The following is a 19,006-nucleotide window of genomic DNA, read 5'->3' as shown; positions in this document are numbered from 1 at the left end:
GAGTCATTGAACATGTCTTTGATTGATTGAGAAAAGCACCTAATGTGTCTAGCAACCAACTCAATTTTTCCTCATAAATTCGATGTCATCAACCAGTGTTCGATGTCATCGAATGGTTCTCAATGACACAGTCTTTGTGATTTTTATGCCTGTTCTCTTGACTTCCTTCCTTCTCTACTTAGCTTTCTTGGATCTTAGAGTCTTGAAATCTTCAATCTTAATCCCCGAAGATCCCTTCTTTACTTTGGTGATTTTTGAGCACTAAATCCATGCTTTTAGCATTCTTTTCAACCCAAGCCCTTAAATTTACCTTGTAATACAAAAACATGTAAAATATTCTATTAAGCCAAATTATGTTTGTAAAATCAAGAAATGAATGGGGGATAATATGCAATATCTGACCCTCAACAAGTGCCTTGAGGTTAGATGGTAGAGGCACTACATCAATTTAGGGAAATTCTTTAAATTTTAGCCTCCCCCAGTTAACTTCAAGCACCAGCATGGTATCCAACATGGTCCCCATCTCCCTAATCATGTGATCATCAAAATCATTGGAGTGGGCCAAGCATGTCTCTAGAGGGTCAAAGGATATGGTCAGAAGTGTTTTATCTTCTATGTAAGAATTAATCAGGTTAATATCGTGAGAATCATCTTCATACTCTAACTGTTTGCTTGTGTAGAAAAAGATATTCAACTCCAATGTCATATTCCCTAAAGACATACTTGTGACTCCATTCCTGCAATTAGTGATTGCATTTGTTGTGGAAAGGAATGAGCGACCAAGAATGATGAGAATTTGAGTGCTCATGTCCATGATGGGTTGAGTATCCAGGATGATAAAATCTACCGGGTAATAGAATTTATCAACCTGGACCAACACATCCTCAATTATCCCTCTCGGTACGTGAATTGAGCGATCAGCAAGTTGTAATGTGGTTCGGGTGGGTTTCAATTTACCCAAACCTAGTTGTTCGTAGACTAAGTAAGGAATCAGATTTACTCTCACTCCTAAGTAAAGAAGTGCATGCTCAATCCAGTAGTTCCCAATTATGTAAGCAATAGTTGCACTACTGGGATCTTTGTACTTTTATGGCACATCTTGCTTTAGGATGGCACTCACTTTTTTAGTTTAAAAGATTCTCTTTTGGATACTTTGTCACCTCTTAGTCGTGCATAGGTCTTTCAAAAATTTGGCATATGAAGGAATTTGTTTAACAGCATCTAGCAGAGGAATACTGACCTTCACTTACTTAAGTACCTCTTAAATGTCCAGAGAGTTAGAGAGATGTTTCAGTGCTATCAACCGTTGGGGAAATGGGGCAATTGGCTTGCTTTGAAGTTTCAGTTCTAATTCTTATGAAGAGGTGCTAGGTCTATCATTATTGTCCTCTTCTGGGTCCTTAGGCTTTTCTGCCCTTACCAGAATAGTTTTGTTAATGATCTTCCCACTCCTAAGAGTGGTGATAGATTTAGCTTGCTCTATCTGATTCAAAGAGCTTGGATCACTTATCTCATATTACGGTTTGGGTTTAGGGAGAGGTTGAGTAAGAAGTATCCCCTTTTCCCAAATCGTTAAGTGCGACTCTATCCTTTGAATAGATGATGTAAGCGTTCCCAATACTGATCTGATATCCTGGTTGAGTAGCTCTGGGTCTCGAATATGTTTTTGAACAGGATCCTCTTGAGGTTTCCCATGAATTGGAATTTGATTAGGGAATCCTTGAGGAGTAGTCGTTTGTCCATTCCTCCAACTGAAGTTTAGATGATTTCTCCAACTATGATTGTATGTATTGGAGCTGAGTCCATTTAAAGGACTTTGGTAATTATTTATGGCATTAGATTGCTCATTCAGTGCCTCTTGAAAAGCAAGTATTGTTGGACAATTTTCAGTTGTGTGAATATTGCAAGCACAAATACCACAAATAGTTTCCTTAGCCTTATCCTTCTTTAGTTCCATGGCCTTGAATTTTCTTATGAGATTAGCCACTTTAACATTGATATCATCATCCTCTTTCAAAAGGTATATTCTGCCCCTCTACTTTATTAAGTGGGCTTAGAGGTGGTACTTGATTTTGGGGAGATGTCACATGATTGTGCGGTTTCAACGAGTTTGTCAAAGTAATCCCACACTTCATCGACATTTTTATTCATGAATTCCCCATTGCACATCGTCTCAACGAATTGGTGCATGGAAGATGTTAGTCCGTCATGAAAGAAATTTGTTATGCACCACATTTCAAAACCGTGTTGTGGGCATGAACTGATGAGATCCTTGAATTGCTCCCAACATCAGAAGAATGTTTCATCTTCCTTTTGGGAAAAGTTCATGATTGACTTCCTGATAGTGTTCGTCTTAAGATATGGAAAGATTTTTTTTTTATGAACTCCATCATGTCATTCCATGTGGCAATAGATTGTGGACGTAGTGAGTGCAACCACGTCTTAACTTTTTCTTTTAAGGAGAAAGGAAAGAGTTTCAGCCTGACCATGTCCTCAGACACGTTAGGGAAATATAAAGTGGCTATAATCTCATTAAATTCTTTTAAGTGTAGATATGGACTTTTAGATTCAAGTCCAAGGAACTTTGGAAGGAGTTGGATCATACCTGGCTTGATATCGATGTTTCCTATATTTTCTGAAAAAACCATACAAGAAGGTGTGCTCACCCCTGCCGGTTGTAAATAATCTCATAAAGTACAAGGCGGGGGTGCTTGATGCACCTCATTCTCATCATGGACTTCCTCAACCTGAGGTTGAGGTTGTCTTCCCGGTTGATTGACTGGTTGACTGGCAGCCATCACCTCAATTGACTTTGAGGATCTAAGGTAGTGTCTAATCCTATGATGGATAAATAATCCCTCAACTAATCCTCCTTCACTCAAGAGACATCGAGTGTTGTCACGAACCTACTTGGGCATGAAACACTCTTAACCCTTAATTCCATATTCTAACCTAAACCTAAAAAGGAAAGAGGGAATAAAAATTCTAGAAAAGGAAAGGAAGAGAATTAGAAAGAAGTCACCAAATTGGAAGTTCCTAATTTAAGATCCCGTAAAACAAAATAAAAGAAATCAGTTACTTAGAAAAAAAAAAACAATCCTAAAATTAGAAAGTTTCTAAAAATAGAAAACAAACCCTAATATAAAAATAGAAAGAAAGAAAAATTATAAAGAGATAACCAAATTAGAAGTTTCTATATCAGGATCCTACAAAACCGAAAAGTTAAATTAGTTTCTTAAAAAAATAATTAAACAAACCCTAATCCTAGAAATAGAAAGTCAATAAATCCTAATCTTAACCTATTTAAAAAACTAATCAATCTCAGAAAATGTAACCGTCAATTCCCCAGCAACGGCGCCAAAAACTTGTTCAAAACCCCAAGTGTAGGGTTGTGATGCAGTAATAATCTCGGTGAGACTGAGGTCGAATCCACAGGGACTAATCTCACGTGTATTATGAAAGTAACTAGAACTAGAACTAGATGAAGATGTGAATCTAAATCTAGAAGTGAAGAGAGTAATTGTGAGAGATTTAATGAAAAACTTAAGAAATTCAAAGGAGGGAACTAGGGTTTCCAAGGATCCACTTGTTGAGATCATGGAGATTTATGCTTGATTCGAGGGCACAACTAGAATCAGAGTCCCATCTTAACCAATTGGAGGATATCTCAGTAAAACCAAATCTAAACTTCCTTTGACATAATTCTTAATGGATGAGAGGTGTGAGAACTAGAAGTGATTCCATCACAAAACCATGCCTAGGAGACAATGGCTCACAATAAGATGTACCAATCTCATAACCAAACATAAGAGAATTATGAAGAATAGAAGGGATTTTGTCACCCAAACATGCCCATGGGACATTGGTGAACAACAGGATTTTCTAATTTCACATTCTCAGTGCATGAAAAGAAGATACTCAAAGCAATTGCGATCTACTGTAATTTGAGTCACAATAAACTATTAAAAATTGAAAGTATTCCTTAAGAATCAAACTAGAATAAAAGAGAGTTCAATGTAAACATGAATCAAAGTAATAGAAAACATCTCATCATGCTACAAGCTTCACCTCTTAACCCTAGCTAAGAGGTTTAGCCAACCATAGACATGATTGAACTAAAATCTCTTAAGAAAAGCATAAAAACCACTAAGGAAGAGGAAAAAAAACTCTTGGTGATGGCTTCTCCACGCTTTTGCTCCACTCCTCAAACCCTAGGAGATGCCTAGGAACATCCTAGGGACTCCTATTTACAGTTGTGCAACTCTAACTTTCGCACCGAGTTGGAAGAATCCAGAAACTACCTCAAATCTACGTAGTCCGCGCAGAATTTTCGTAACCTTAGGCTAGCCGAAGCATAGCTTCATTTAGCTGAACTTCCGCATGTTTTAGAAGAACATGTTGCTGGATTTTCAGCCGAACCTTCTTGGGCTGGCCGAATTCTTGGGCTAGCCGACCGACACTTCAAATCTTGGATTCTCTTCATTCCTCACTTGGTTTCCTTGGATCTTTGGCACGTGAATTCTTTAATCTTGGTCTCCTAAGATCCATCCTTGGCTTTGGTGATTCTTGAACATTAAATCTATGCTTTTAGCATCCTTTTCAATCCAATCTCTTAAATTCACCTTATAACACAAACATGATTAAAATAGAACATTAAGCATTATCATGTTCATAAAACCAAGTAATAAATGGAGGATAATATGCAATATTTGACCCTCAGTAATCTGTACACCTACAGTAATAGGTATAAACATGTAACCACAAGTTTCAATTACTAAAATTAGTAAAGTGGAAATCATGGATGCAATACAACTATAAATGCAATGAGTATGAAAGCCATGTCAAACATAATAATTTCCATTCGAACCATCTCTATCATAACCATATACTTAAATTATATGTGAATAACAAGATCATGCCCTCGCATCTGATATATCTCCCATTTAGATCCACTCATCTTTGGCAATAGGGCATCTTACTTAGACCTAATGATGAGTATCTCATACTCCATTTGTCCTTGGTAATAAGATTCCTTAGTAACAAAAAACCATTGCACGTCATCCGACCTGAACTTGACGATGAGTAGATGCATTTGTATATCACCCTAGCCGACCTCGATAGTTAGGGATCCCATTCTACAATCATGTCAACCCAAGTTGACCCGACACTAGGTAAGCTCATCACACCTCTTCCCCACTCATCCTCAATAGCAGGGACTCTTGTATAACCGGAATGCTCATCCAGGCTCGGACATGAGATAGGGGGACATACTTCTAGGTAACATGACCAATCATTATTCGAGTAATTATAAGTATCTATATCTATAACAACCTAACCTCGGATATCCAATTTTTACCAATTCAGGTATTGAGTCTTGGGTATTGCCTATCATAGTATGTCATCAATCCAGCCACAATACTATCATTCATGAAAACTTCATAGCATATGTTATGGGTAAAAATGAGTTGGTTAAAAATATACTATTGGCTCGGACTTCTATGCACAACACGTGGTCAGCTGGCGCTAATCATGACCAAGGAGGTCCTCAATAACCAGAAATGGCAATGTTGTACTTGATTATACGACGTCGAGCTCGAGGCTGAGTTCCTCTTTGGTCCCTACACCATACGATAAGATGAAGAGGATAGTCATCCCCAATTTCATCTGTATTCTACTAAGGAAGGGAGCCCGGTCTCATTGCTCGGAGACGACATCCAAGGGCAGGTTGGGAGGTTCGTAATACGCTCAATGTTAAGGGAAAACTCGACCACCACTCATTAAAGACTCCAGGTCGGTGAACTACTCCTTGGATTGTCTATGTATGTCACCTTAGATGCTTGACCTCGACATCCTCGGGCTCCTACTGTAACATCCCAAATTTTCACGACTAGAGTTCATACTAGTGCCTAAGAAAACTGGGTGTTAATAATGTATAAACTTGGATGCTTTAAAAATCTCACCATATATATTTTTTCATTTAGATCACATCCAGGTACATTGATGAAGGTAACATTCAAAAGAATAAAATCGACTGAATTGATTATTTCATCAGAGTAAAATAATAATCAAATGCCCTCTCAATGGGAGCTTATTACATTTATCGAGTTCACAGTAGAAGTATAAAACTAAATCTTAGAACTGTCTTCAATATATCTTCCATAGGGAGATAATCCTCTAGGTCTCTAATTTGTATGTCACCTACATCATCTGTACAGTTGGAGAGAGTCAACGCCCTACTCATAGTGATGGTTATCCTTTAAGATTAACAATAATTCAAGAGATTCATAAAAGTAGATAAGGGTTCTGATATGTCCCGTAGTCCACTAATACGAGGATATCAGAATGCACAAACACCCTACATGAGATGCATGCCTAACAAAGTATGTTGGGCTCATCATACGTAGTGATCATCACAATGTGGAATACAATTTATAAAAACCCAGCTCAACCTGCATCCCATAACTACGGATATTTGCTGGCATGGTCAACGCTACCGTGGATTTATGTGAACTCCTCAAGGCGCACAACACATGAGCTAGGTGAATTACATGACACAATTTGATCATGGAGAGACTATTTGTAACATCCAATCTTGGAAGTGATGTGACACTGCATTTACGAATTACACACATCGATTTGTGCACCACTACCCAAAGGCCCATAGAATTACGTGACGACCAAGAGGGTCTCTACCCAGAGCACATTACGTCCATGATAGAATATTTGAATCACTAGTTATGATATATTTTACACATCACTTGCACTTATAGAGAGATAGATTAAATTATGGGAGTTTGGGAATATCAAGACACATGCCTAAGCCTTAAGGATAAATAGCATAAGACCAATATAGAGAAGAGTAACAATGGTCAACTCAAACAGTGGCAATGACCAACATATCAGATAGGAGAGTGACAATAGTCAACTCAATAAAAGAAGAGTAGCAATGGATAACTCAATAAATAGAAGAGCGGTAATGGCCAATTCAATAATAAGGAGAGTGGCAATGGCCAACTCACAAGTAGAAGAGCGGCAACGACCAATTCAATAATAAGGAGAGTGGCAGGGCCAACTCAAATAAATTTGAAAAGGTAAGGGCAAGGCTTGTATTTATGGCCATGGCCCCACATAAATTCAGAAAGATCACTTGTAATCAACATTATACCGTAAGCCAAAGGCAAATAATTGATGGTAAAACACATAATTGCAGGGAAGATTTAAAGTAACATGAAGGCATGTAAAAGGCAAGACAAATTAACAGGAAGGCTTGTGAAAGGCAGGATAAATATAAGAACTTAAATTAATGTAAGCTTAAAGGATAAAACCCTCACCTGAAGTTCGACTCAAATCTGGCCTTAACTTAGTCCAGGGCCTAGCGAGTCGATCCGAAACCCAACTCTCTATTTATCTCTCTCTTTTCTTTTCTTTTCTTTTCTTTTCTTTCTTTCTCTTTCTTTCTCTTTTCCTTTCTTCTCTTTTCTTTTCCTTTCCTTTCCTTTCTTTTCTTTTTCCTTTCCTTCCTTTCTTTCTTTCTTACTGATATGTCCAGTAGGGCTGGCCATCTCTCTCTCATTTCTCCTTCTTCTTCTTTCCTACTATGTAATTCCCCACCCTAACTGAGGTATTTATATACCTCTTTGGAGGTCTTGAAACTTCTTGCATAAGTGGTTGTTTGGCCGGCATTGTGCGCTAGAAATTCCCACAACATCGTTTCCTTTCTGTTTAGCCGACCTGTGTGATCACGTCTTATGCAACGACCTGACGCTGTCATTGTCATTGGGCTCATTGATCTTGTTTGATGTTGTTTCTGAGGGTTGTAATTAGCCTTGGGTCATTGGATCAACATTTTCAAGTGTTCGGATAACGTCGGGCCACATCTAACGTTACCAGTTTACTCAGGGAAGGATGGGCCCTATTTTTTATGGTGATTCTTGCTATAGTCCTTTTCACTGTTGATCAACCTCCTGGATGGTCTGAATTTGTTGTCTGATGGTCCCGGGACCTAATATGTGATGGATTTTTATTAGGAGACTCTGTGAATCCTCCTTCAGCAGTAGAAGTGTTGGAGAGTAAAGTGGAAGTGCTTGTTTTTTTGGTCAACAAGGGAAACAGAACCTTGTGTTCCGGCTTTCTTGGCATTAAAGGGTGGAGACAGACTCCCTTGCATTTGGATTTAATGGTGAAGATGGCTTCATCTCGAGTGTGGATGGCTAGGAAGAACGCTTTGTGCCATTATTTTCCTAATCGTCTCTTTGCTCACAATCCCGCTTATGACTAAACTTGTGACTTCCTGGGACCTCGCCTTTGGATGAAATAAGCATGGGTTTGCTCGGTTTTGTCCTATCTTTGGGGTGAATGGTTTGGATTTGCCAAATGGGCCGTCCTGGTGGGCCACCAGCGTCTTAAAACAGACATTGTCTGTTGCATCATAACGCGGAGGTTTCTCCTTTGCTGGGGATTTGAGTACACCTATGTGTACAGTCCCATGTGAAGGCAACTACGGCTAGGACGGAAGCGAATTTCAAGCGTGATGGATGTGTGGATTGGATATGTGAATGGTCTAGATGGGCCACATCTCATTTTAAACGGACGGTTTTTCATCAGCTGTGGGAAGAAGAAAGGAGATTCCTTTCTTTACTCAATTTTCATCGCTTGTTTGACTTGATCCTTCCTACAATGTACTACCGGTGCACGAGTGTTGTGTATATGCACTGCAAGTGGGGCTTCATACTTCACTTTTTTGGTCCATATTTTGTGGGATCCAAGTCATTCATATGACTTGGAATCCCTACTAAGTCTATGTACTAGCCTTTCTCATTCGATGGGGATAAAAAATCAATGGTTGAGGGTTGATTTCCCTATTTGGGCCACTATTATGGTGATCCAACAATTGAAAATCGGCATGTATGGTTAATTTATGATACTTAGGCGTGGTGTAAGGTTTCACATGGACCGGATCATGGGAAGCATGTAACCTGGATTTAGGGGTATAAGTTAATGGCATTTTCCTAATTATTGTTGATATGAGAGTTTTGGGAAATCTAATGGTTCTAAATGGTTGTAGGTATGTTTCTAAGTAAATCTTATAACAGAACTTATGTCTAACTCATTATGGATAAAGAATTATTTACCAAATTAATTAAGGAAGTGTTCATATTTTCAACCACATGATGGGTGGTCTTGTCTTACAAATCAATGGTCAGATGGCTTGATTTATTGAATGGAAATCATTCCCCATGGTTGGATTTATGTCAGGGAATAGATGTATGGTTAGGATTATTAGATTAGTATCGTATACATGTACATATTAGGTTACTTCTCGATAACGCTCGAGAACTTTCAATACTCGGGTATTGAAATGTTCAGGGTGTTACACCTACTACATGTTTCTTCTGATTTCAACCACTCAGACCTTATCAAATAGATCTGTCAAAGATCTTTGCCAAAGATCTTGGAAGATAATCACGACACGCTCGAGATATGATTTTCTATACAATATGCACCTACCAAGTAGGGAGATTGACATTTATGCCACCGCACCTATCAGTTATAAATAAGAGCTTCTCCGATGGTGAAAGGTACACACAACCCTATGCACAAATCACACCAAAAAACCCTACACTCTACTAGACCAAGCTTACCTATCTAACTTTGGCATCGGATTGGAGGGTCCCCAGCTACAAGTAAGGTCTCTGCAGGTATTTAGTGGTCTAAGGAGGACATCCGGATTTCTACATCAACAATTGGTGCCTTCCATGGGAAATGACACTGAAAGATGTTCCCATCATCTATAATTATCCTACGATGGTGAATGGGAGAAAGAAAGCCCATATCACTACTGCTGCACTCAATCCTGCACAAGCAAACATTTTGTGGATCATCGAGACTCAACCTCCTAACTTCAAGCTAATTTTGCACCCACAGGTCTAGTGTAGCAGTCCCGAAGTTGGGGAGGTTGGCTTGTTTCTCTGGAGCATCAAGTTAAAGAACTGACCAATAACATTAATCAGATAAGATAGATGTTGGAACGACATAATCCTCCTCCTGACCAAGGGGCTGAGGAGTCTGGTGCATGAATAACTTCTGAAGTCCTTGCACCATCTCAGGCACCCACTGGCTCCTAGATTAACAAACAGACCCACGAGGTGTCGAGTTGTGCCCCCTCCCATGTCTCGGGATCTACTACACTGGCTGCCTCTAACCTGTGTCATGCGTTAGAGAAGAGGAGGTGCGGTAAGGCTCCCGAGGCAGTGGTTGAGAACGAAGACCCCTGGAAGGCCAAGCTGAACAAGCTACGGGGTTAAGTCGATGACATACAACAAGCCTATCGTACGCACGCTCTGACCTCGATAGAAGTTATGTCAGAGGAAACTGAGCCACCATTCACCGATGATATCATGTAAGCTTAGCTCCCGCCCAGATTCAAGATGTTGTAGATTATCCCCTACTCCAGGTCCACCGACCCGACCAAGCATCTGGAATCTTTCAGGGCATGGATGAAGCTTCATGGCGCCTCAACTGTAGTGATGTGCCAAGCATTCCCTTTGACCCTGTCAGGAGCAACTCAAAAATGGTTTCGATAATTAAAACCAAAGTATGGAAGCTTATTCGTACAACTCAACAAGGCCTTCATTACCAAATTCATCGGATGAAAAGAAAGGCGAAAGCCAACAACTCACCATCCTCCAGAAGGAGGATGAGTTTTGAAGGATTACATCAAATGCTTCAAATTGGAAACAATGCAAGAGGATGGCTACTCTAATCAGATGACCCTATCCGCTATGATGGTCGGCCTGAAGGAGGGGTGATTTCTCTTCTCACTCGGCAAGAATCTGTTGAGTGTGAAATATTGCATATTTCCCCTATTTGTACCTTGATTTTATAAACATGATAATGCTTAATCGATATAATTATGCATCTTTTCATGTGCAAGGTGATTTCGAGAGCTTGAGGTGAAATTGATGCCAAAAAGAAGATTTATACTCAAGATTGCTAAATAAAGATTTGAAGATTTGTAAGTCATTAATGAAGAATTCACATGCCAAAGATCCAAGGAAACCAAGTGAGGAATGAAGATAATCGAAGATTTGAAGTGAAGAGAAATAAAAGGAATCCTGAAAATTATCCTATAAAAACATATTCATGAAAATTGTCCTAAAAAAAACTATTTTGAAACTTTGAGTCTAAAAAATGAAAGTTTTGAAAGTCTATTTTGGGAACTATGGAGAGTGCATAAATTTGAAGCGGTTTCCAGATTTTTCTAACTCGACGTGAAAGTTAGAATTCTACAACTATAAATAAGAGTCCTTAGGATGTTCCAAAACATCTTCTAGGGTTTGGAAATGGAGAGAAGAACTAGGAGTGCTAACAACATTCTTCCACTAGGCGGCAGCGGTGTGAGGAGTTAACGACCGGACGTGCTGCAACCTAGGGATCACCAGGCAGCTCTTTCACTCCATAGGGATCGGGGGGGCATAACACAATTCTTCTTGGAGGAGGGATTCATTGGCTAGGTGACTGATCCTGCCATAATGTACTCCTACCTATTGCACCGGCAACCGAAGTCAAGCATACATACGACGATCTGAATGCGTGAATAGCCGGAAGGAAAGAAAGGGCGGTAGACGATAATGAGAAAGGGCACCGCGTCTGGACGGGCGGGTAGAATGGATGAGCGAAAGGTGCCATGCCATGGAGTGGGGAATATCCCAAGTCTCATGTAAGACAACTAAATGCACCTCGAGGTGCAGCCGAGGAACTGGGGGACCTTCTCGAGCACAGGATAGGCAATTGAGAGATAGAGCGGGACTCTTCGTTATGGGGAATCCATGCTCCTGGCCGAATAGAGCGTCACCTCCGGCACTTGTCTTTCTCCGGCGCATAGATGCTTAGTCGCGCTGCGCTCAATAGGCCCTGGCTTTAGGCAGCCACTTTCCTTACCTTACCCCCGCTACACTCCCACTCCAAGCTACGCCTGCTGAGCAAGATGCATTGCGATTTCCTCTTTTGTGGATGCACCGGAGCCTCACTATGACCCGGGATGGGAAGAAAAACACATTTTTCTCCAGCAAGCTTCAAAACTACTGAGCGCGTTTTACTAATAGGCTTTGAAGCAGCCAGCAAGCAACGGCCGCGCATACGTTTTAAAGCTGGCTGAAAAGCCTATTAGTAAAACGTGCATTGGTGCGCATATGTTTTTCAGCTGGCTTTCTCTCGTAAAGTCGAAGGTGCCCCAAGACAAGGTCTTTTACTTTTTCATTTGTTTTTGAGTTAGCTATGACTAGTTAATCTCTCAAATAGGGCTAAGAGGTGAAGCTATTGTCTATTTTGATACTTCCTTTACTTTGATTCTTATTTTTATTAAACTTCATTGATTTTTAGTTTGAATTTAAGGAATATTTTCATTTTTCTATGATTTATTGTGACTCAAATTATAATAGATGATGTGATAGCTTTGAATATCTTCTTTTCCTATATTGAGATTGTGAGATTGGTAAAACTTGTGATTCACATTGTCTCCTAGGCATGGTGGATGCATGAATTCCCTTCCAATCATCACAATACTTCTTCATTGAGGACTAGATCAATAAAAAGTTTAGAGATTTGATTTAATTGCTTCATCTTCCAATTGGATAAGAAAGGATTCTAATTCCAGTTGTGTTTATTGAATCACGTAAGGTAACATCCTGATAGCTATAAGTAGATCCTTGGTGCTCTAGTTTCCTTTTAATTATTGATACTTTATTCACAATTCCTCCCAACTATTCCAGAATTCAATTTCGATATTTTTCTAGTTCTAGTTCTAGTTATTTTTAGATTAAGTACAAGTTTAGTCCCCGTGGATTCGATCTAAGTCTCACCGAGTTTTTACTACATCATGACCCTGTACTTAGGGTTATGAACAAGTTTTTAGCGCTGTTGATCGGGGACTATGCCTACATTTTTCTGAGATTAATTGGTATTAGAATTAGGTTAAGATTAGGGTTAACTTTTTACTTTTGTTTAGGTTATGATTTTTTTCTGAAATTGTTTTTAGAAACTAACATTGTTTTCTATTTTATAGGATCTTAACATAGCAACTCCAATCTGGTAATCTCCTTCCAATTCTCTCTTTCTTTTCAAGATTACTTATTTTCTTTAGTTTTCTTTCTTCTAGGTTTTAATTGTTTGGTGCTTGAGGGTTGTGCTTGTTTCATGCCCAAGTGGGTGCATAACAACACTCAACGTCTCTTGAGTGAAGGAGGATTAGTCGAAGGGTTGCGTATCCATCAAATGATTAGATACCACTTAAGATCCTCTTAGTTAATTGAAGTAATGGCTGCAAATCAACCTCTACCTCCAGTTGAGGAAGTTCAAGATAAGAATGAGGTGCATAATGCTCCGTCGCCTCATACTTTGTGAGATTATTTACAACCAGTGGGAGTGAGTACACCTTCCTACATGGTGTTTCTACTTAATGCAGGAAACGTGGATGTTAAACCTGGAGTGATAAAACTCCTTCCTAAATTCCATGGACTAGACCTTGAAAGTCCATACTTGCACATCAAAGAGACTGATAAGATAGTCGCCACATTACACTTTCCAAACTTATCCGAGGACACAGTGCGACTCAAATAGTTCCCCTTTTCACTAAAGGAGAAGGTTAATACATGGATGCACTCCTTACAGCCACGATCTATCGGCACATGGGCCAAGATGACCCAGGAATTTCTTAAAAAGGTATCCCGTTTCATAAAACTAACACTTTAAGGAAGGCAATCATGAACTTCGCCCAAAAAGAGGAAGAGACCTTCCAATGCTGGGAATGGTTCAAAGATCTCACGAATTCCTGTCCACATCATGGCTACGAAATTTAACAGACAATAAGCTTTTTCTATAATGTCTTAACTTCGGGTTAACTATCAAATATTGCATATTTTCCCCTATGTATATCTTGGTTTTATGAATATGATAATGCTTAAAGATATATTTTGTGCATGTTTATGCTGCAAGGTGAATCTAAGAGCTTGGATTGAAATGAATGTTAAAAGCATGGATTTTATGCTCAAGGAACACCAAGGAAAATAATAGATTTTGGAGACCAAGATTGAAGATTTCGAGACCCCAAGATTCAAGAAAACCAAGTGGAGAAGGAAGGAAGTCGAGAGAACAAAGTGCTGAAATTTACTTCACTATCTGTGTCATTGTTCATGTTTCGAACAAGAAATAGATGCATTTGATTTGGGGGATTTCATTCACTCAATAGTTAACAAAAGAAGATAAAGGTGACAATCACAATATTTATTCATTCCGAATTCGTTTACATCCTTTCTTTCCTTTGATTCCAAAATAGAATGTTTGCAAAACTTGATCTACAAGAAAAGCATAATGCAATTGAATCATGATTTTAATGTGTCTTGGCATGTTAGCATCAATGCTCTAGCATGATAGATGTCTTGATTGGCTCCTCTGAGTTATCTTCAATCTGAGTTGAAGCTTTTCGTCAATCTCTGACTGCTGGAGAAACCATGCACATACAACTATCACTGGGCCACACATGCTATGCACTGACCATCTACATTGTGCATCAGCGTGCATTGTGTGCTGGCATGCATTGTGCACTAGCGGACATTGTGCGCTGGCGTGAATTGTGCGCTAGCAAACATTGTGCATTAGCGGGCAATGTGTGTTGGCGTCGTTGTGTGCCACACAGTAGTTGTCTCACACAATGAGTGTGGATGATACCTTGTACGTGTTGATCTCTTCTTCTTTCCTTCTTCTCAGCTCTGATCTTGTGCTAATGACCCCTTTAAAGGGGTCATGGGGTATTTATAGCTCTTTCACACATGCGAACATGCCACGTGTTCATTGTGTGTCAATCCCCTCTATGCGGACATCTTTGTGCTCACCTGAGTGTGTGGTCTCCTTTGTGCAGATTCCACTACGCAACCGACCTTTGTGCGGATTCCACTCCGTGATTGACCTTTGTATGGATTCCACTGTGTGGCCAACCTTTGTGCGGATTTCATTATGCGACCAACCTTTGTACGAATTCCACTGCACGACCGACTTTGTGTGGATTCCACTACGAGACGGACTTTTGTACGGATTTCACTGTGTGACCGACCTGTTGTAGCGCACAATGCTTTCGCGCACAATAGATTGCGAACAACAGGAGTCTATCTCTTTTTATGCTTCAACAGATGCCCCCATGATCTTGCATTTTTTAATTTTTATCTACAAAATAAAATAATAAAATGTGGGATCAATCCTTCAATATTTTAACCAATTTCTACTTCCCCTTTTCTTCATTGTGCGTAATTTTTGAATCAGCGCAAAATGACTCACACACAATAAGTTATGCACAACGGATTACGACAGCAGGTTGCACACAACAGGCTACGTAAACCTATATATACCCAACCGAAGCTTATTTCTCTCATCCTTACTTTGGAGCCCTCTCGTTGCTAAGGCCTTTTTACTCATTTCAGAGATTTGGTGCACAACAAGACCTTGCATACACTGGTGAGTTACGCACAATGGCCATATGCACATAACAATGAGTTGCACACAACGGTCACCTACACACAACAAATACTTAGCATATAAACAATACTTTACGCACAACCGACACTTTGCGTACAATCAACACTTTGTGCACAATAGGATTTATTTCCCAGAGACTTAGAACTTTCATGCATATTTAGCACTTCTTTCCACTGTTTTAGCTTGCTTACTGACTTTCATGCATTTACAAATTTCACAGGTCTCCAATGGCTAGTTCCAAAAGACCTCATGCTTCCCCAATTGCTGCTGGACCATCAGACCCTCAACCACTTGAAAATCATACCCATAAGAGGTCTAAATGTTATAAAGGCTATTCTTCCTTTGTTAAGGAACCCACTCCTTCTATCATCAATTTTGCTGACCGTATCCAACGTTTGTCTAACCACATTCGCACGACTGTCCTAATGAGAGAAATAGAGGGACCCCCTATTGAAGGCCAAGAGTCTGATTGGGAAGACTGGCTAAAATCCACTACCAATCTCCAGACAGATGACACTCATCTAGCCCCTGCCGAAGCTTCCTCCTCTCCTAAAATTTCGAAGAAAGCAAGAGAAAAGAGTAAAGATGAAGTCTTCAAAGAGAAAATCTGGGAGCACAACAAGAGACGCTTTAAGAATGCTTAGGATATGATTAAGTCTAATGCTGACGGCATCAAATTCTGAAATCCCTACAGGGATGAGACTATCATCATCCCCTTGCATCTCTAGTACCCCATTCTCAGCTCCTAGCGCCCATACGCTAGATTTCGATCCTGGAATCCTACAAAGAGGATTTTCTAACGTACATTTATCTCGAAAGAAGAATAACCAAAAGTTTACCCAAATCACAAAGACAACATCATCATCACATATCTAATAATATAAATAGTTGAATACAGTGTTGAAAGGGAAATACATATATCAAAAATCAAAGCTCCAGAAGATAGCTGCACGCTCCAAGCTCAACAATGCCACAGCCTAACGCCACCTACATGCTTCTATCGTGCATAAGCTTATAGAAAGCTTAGAGGGTGGTGTAAGTGTGTGCGCAAGGTAAGTGTTAAGTATGCAATATCAGAGCAATACAGAAACATGCTAGTAAGTCGATAAATACCATCAGCCTTATCCAGGTTATGCTATGAAAAAACATAATAAGGTAAAGTCATATGCTGAGGAAGCAATGTAAATCGACTACGCAATGCTAAGACATAGTAAGCCAAATATAATATAATGAGGATATAATGAAATATGCAAATCCTGATGATTCCACGAATATCATCAATCTCATCTAGGCCATGTAAATGGAGAAACATAGCAAACTAAAATGTCATATGTCGTGGATGTAGTGCAATATGAGGTGTGAATGAAATGACCAAGCTAGAGTATGAAGTTGGGATGATAGTGAAAGTGCCCTGGTTTATCAATTAGCGTGAATGTTGAGTAAGCTAGACTGCAGAGCCTCATAGGAAGATCAATTCATAGCATCTGCCTCAACCAGATGTGTACAAGCTCGCCACAGGTAAATCTAAGCCTCACATCCCATGTCCCAAAACACTAGGTATTTAAACCCTTAAAACAAGTTAGAACATCATAGTGTTTTTAAGTCAAGAAAACTTTTTCAAAATCAGAAAACCTCTCAGTTTTCTTGCTCTGCTGATTTTATTGATACACAGCTCCATATGATTGACATGAGTTGTCGATGTCCTCGATGACAAATCGATTCCATCGGAATGAGGACAAAAGTATCCAGCAACCACATATATCTCTAGACGGATTTATGATTATCGATATACCGATCGATATCATCGATATTTGAATCTTGAGTCCATCAAAAGTGACTCGATAATATCAACAGACAGATCTTCGGTGCCCCTATTTTTTTCTTAAGAATATCATATGTGCATCGATATATCAAAGCCCCCTTTATACCATCAAAGTTCAAATCTCGATGATATCAATAGGCTCTCGATGATATCGGTCATGGGCACAAAGTTTTTCAACAAAATATTTGAAGGTAATTTATTTATAATTGAGGGTCACTCAATAGAATCGATATTCAAATATCGATGATATCGATATGATTTTGATGGAATCGTATATGGACAAAAACTGTCCAGCAAGCTTAAACAAAAATCCCTTGGATTTATCAATGCCTCGACACAGCTATCGATATCATCGACATTCAAATTTTGATGATCTTAAAGGTCCCTCGATCATTCTTAAAAACCTGAAATATTTCATAGCAAGTCTCTCTCATTTTCAAATGTCGAGGAATTGAACCTCGCATCGATGAAATCAAAGTTCGAAATCCAATGACATCGATACGTATTTCGATTTCCTCGACCAGCTGGCAATAGGTTTCAAAAGCGTATGACATTTGAGTTTGTGTCATCGAGCGGACCGTCGATGCTATCAAGAGTATACGCTTAATGATATCGATCCTGCACAATGATATCGAACTCTGTCATAAATGTGACTATTTTATATCCGTTGGAACCTTTTGCCTATATAAAGAGGACTTGTCTATTATTGCTAGTAGAGAAAGAAGAGAGTATTTTTTAGTGTTTAACCTTAGATCATATACTTAAAGCCCTTTCTCTCATGGGAGTTCATCCTCCAATCCACACTCATCATTGATATTCAATGGAGTGGATTGGAAAATGAACTTTCGCATTCAAGGATCCTCCAGTTACCATCTTAATGGCAAATCATTAAGCTGGGATACCTTGAATGTATGATAATTGGAATCACTCTATCTCCTTTATAGGAAAATATCTTAAGAGTAGGATTTCATCATAACCTTGACCCAACCCATCGTCATGTATTGGTACATCTTCTGAGTTGGAGATCAAGGAAGCAGAAGACTCTTCATCAACAAAGGAGGAAATCTTCTACAATGAGCTAAAAGGGACTCATCTGATTATCTGTAAGTTATCAGAGTCCAGAGGGCACTTGTAATCATTCCTTTTTAGGATTGAGTCTAAGGTGTTTCTCACCCCTTTTGGCCCTCGTAGGAGGCCTCTGGCGGGAGTGTACGTGGTGGGTGCATTGTGTTGACCCTTGCTCTGTGAAGAGCATAAATAGTTAGGGTCTTGATGAAGATCCTTAGCTAGTGTGCCTGAAAGTGGGTGCGTTGTGTTGACCCTTACTCGTGAGAGCATAAACAGTGAGGTTCCTTATGTGGATCCTTAGCCAGTGTGCCTAAAACCGGGTGCTATGTGTTGACCCTTGCTCAGGGAGCATAAACAGTCAGCCTAGGTGTAGGTTGTAAAGGTTAAAGGTGAACCTGATTTAAAACCTTAGGTTTGAGGTGAATTGCTATGAAATCTCCTTAGTGAAATCTGGTATGCTCAAGGGTTGAGTGTGGTTATCGGGAGTGGAGTAGACAAGTAGTCGAACCACTATAAAAATGATTGTGTTTAAGATTGATATTTTTTTGGTAATTTCTTTCTATATCTTCATATCTGATTATCCAAGATCAC

At 39.4% G+C, this 19,006-nt stretch overlaps 1 non-coding gene across 1 annotated transcript; it reads left to right on the top strand.

Annotated features, from left to right (window-relative positions):
* The first annotated feature begins 2,239 nt into the window (after positions 1-2,239).
* LOC131224477 (small nucleolar RNA R71) lies at positions 2,240-2,346 on the top strand. Its single transcript, XR_009160958.1, has one exon. It is a non-coding gene; the product is annotated as a small nucleolar RNA R71 (small nucleolar RNA).
* Positions 2,347-19,006: the final 16,660 nt, after the last annotated feature.

The sequence above is a fragment of the Magnolia sinica genome, chromosome 13 (assembly GCF_029962835.1).
Source record: "Magnolia sinica isolate HGM2019 chromosome 13, MsV1, whole genome shotgun sequence".
Taxonomy (NCBI): domain Eukaryota; kingdom Viridiplantae; phylum Streptophyta; class Magnoliopsida; order Magnoliales; family Magnoliaceae; genus Magnolia; species Magnolia sinica.
The sequence above is the reverse complement of the archived record's forward strand: the minus strand, read 5'-3'. Positions and strand labels throughout refer to the sequence as shown.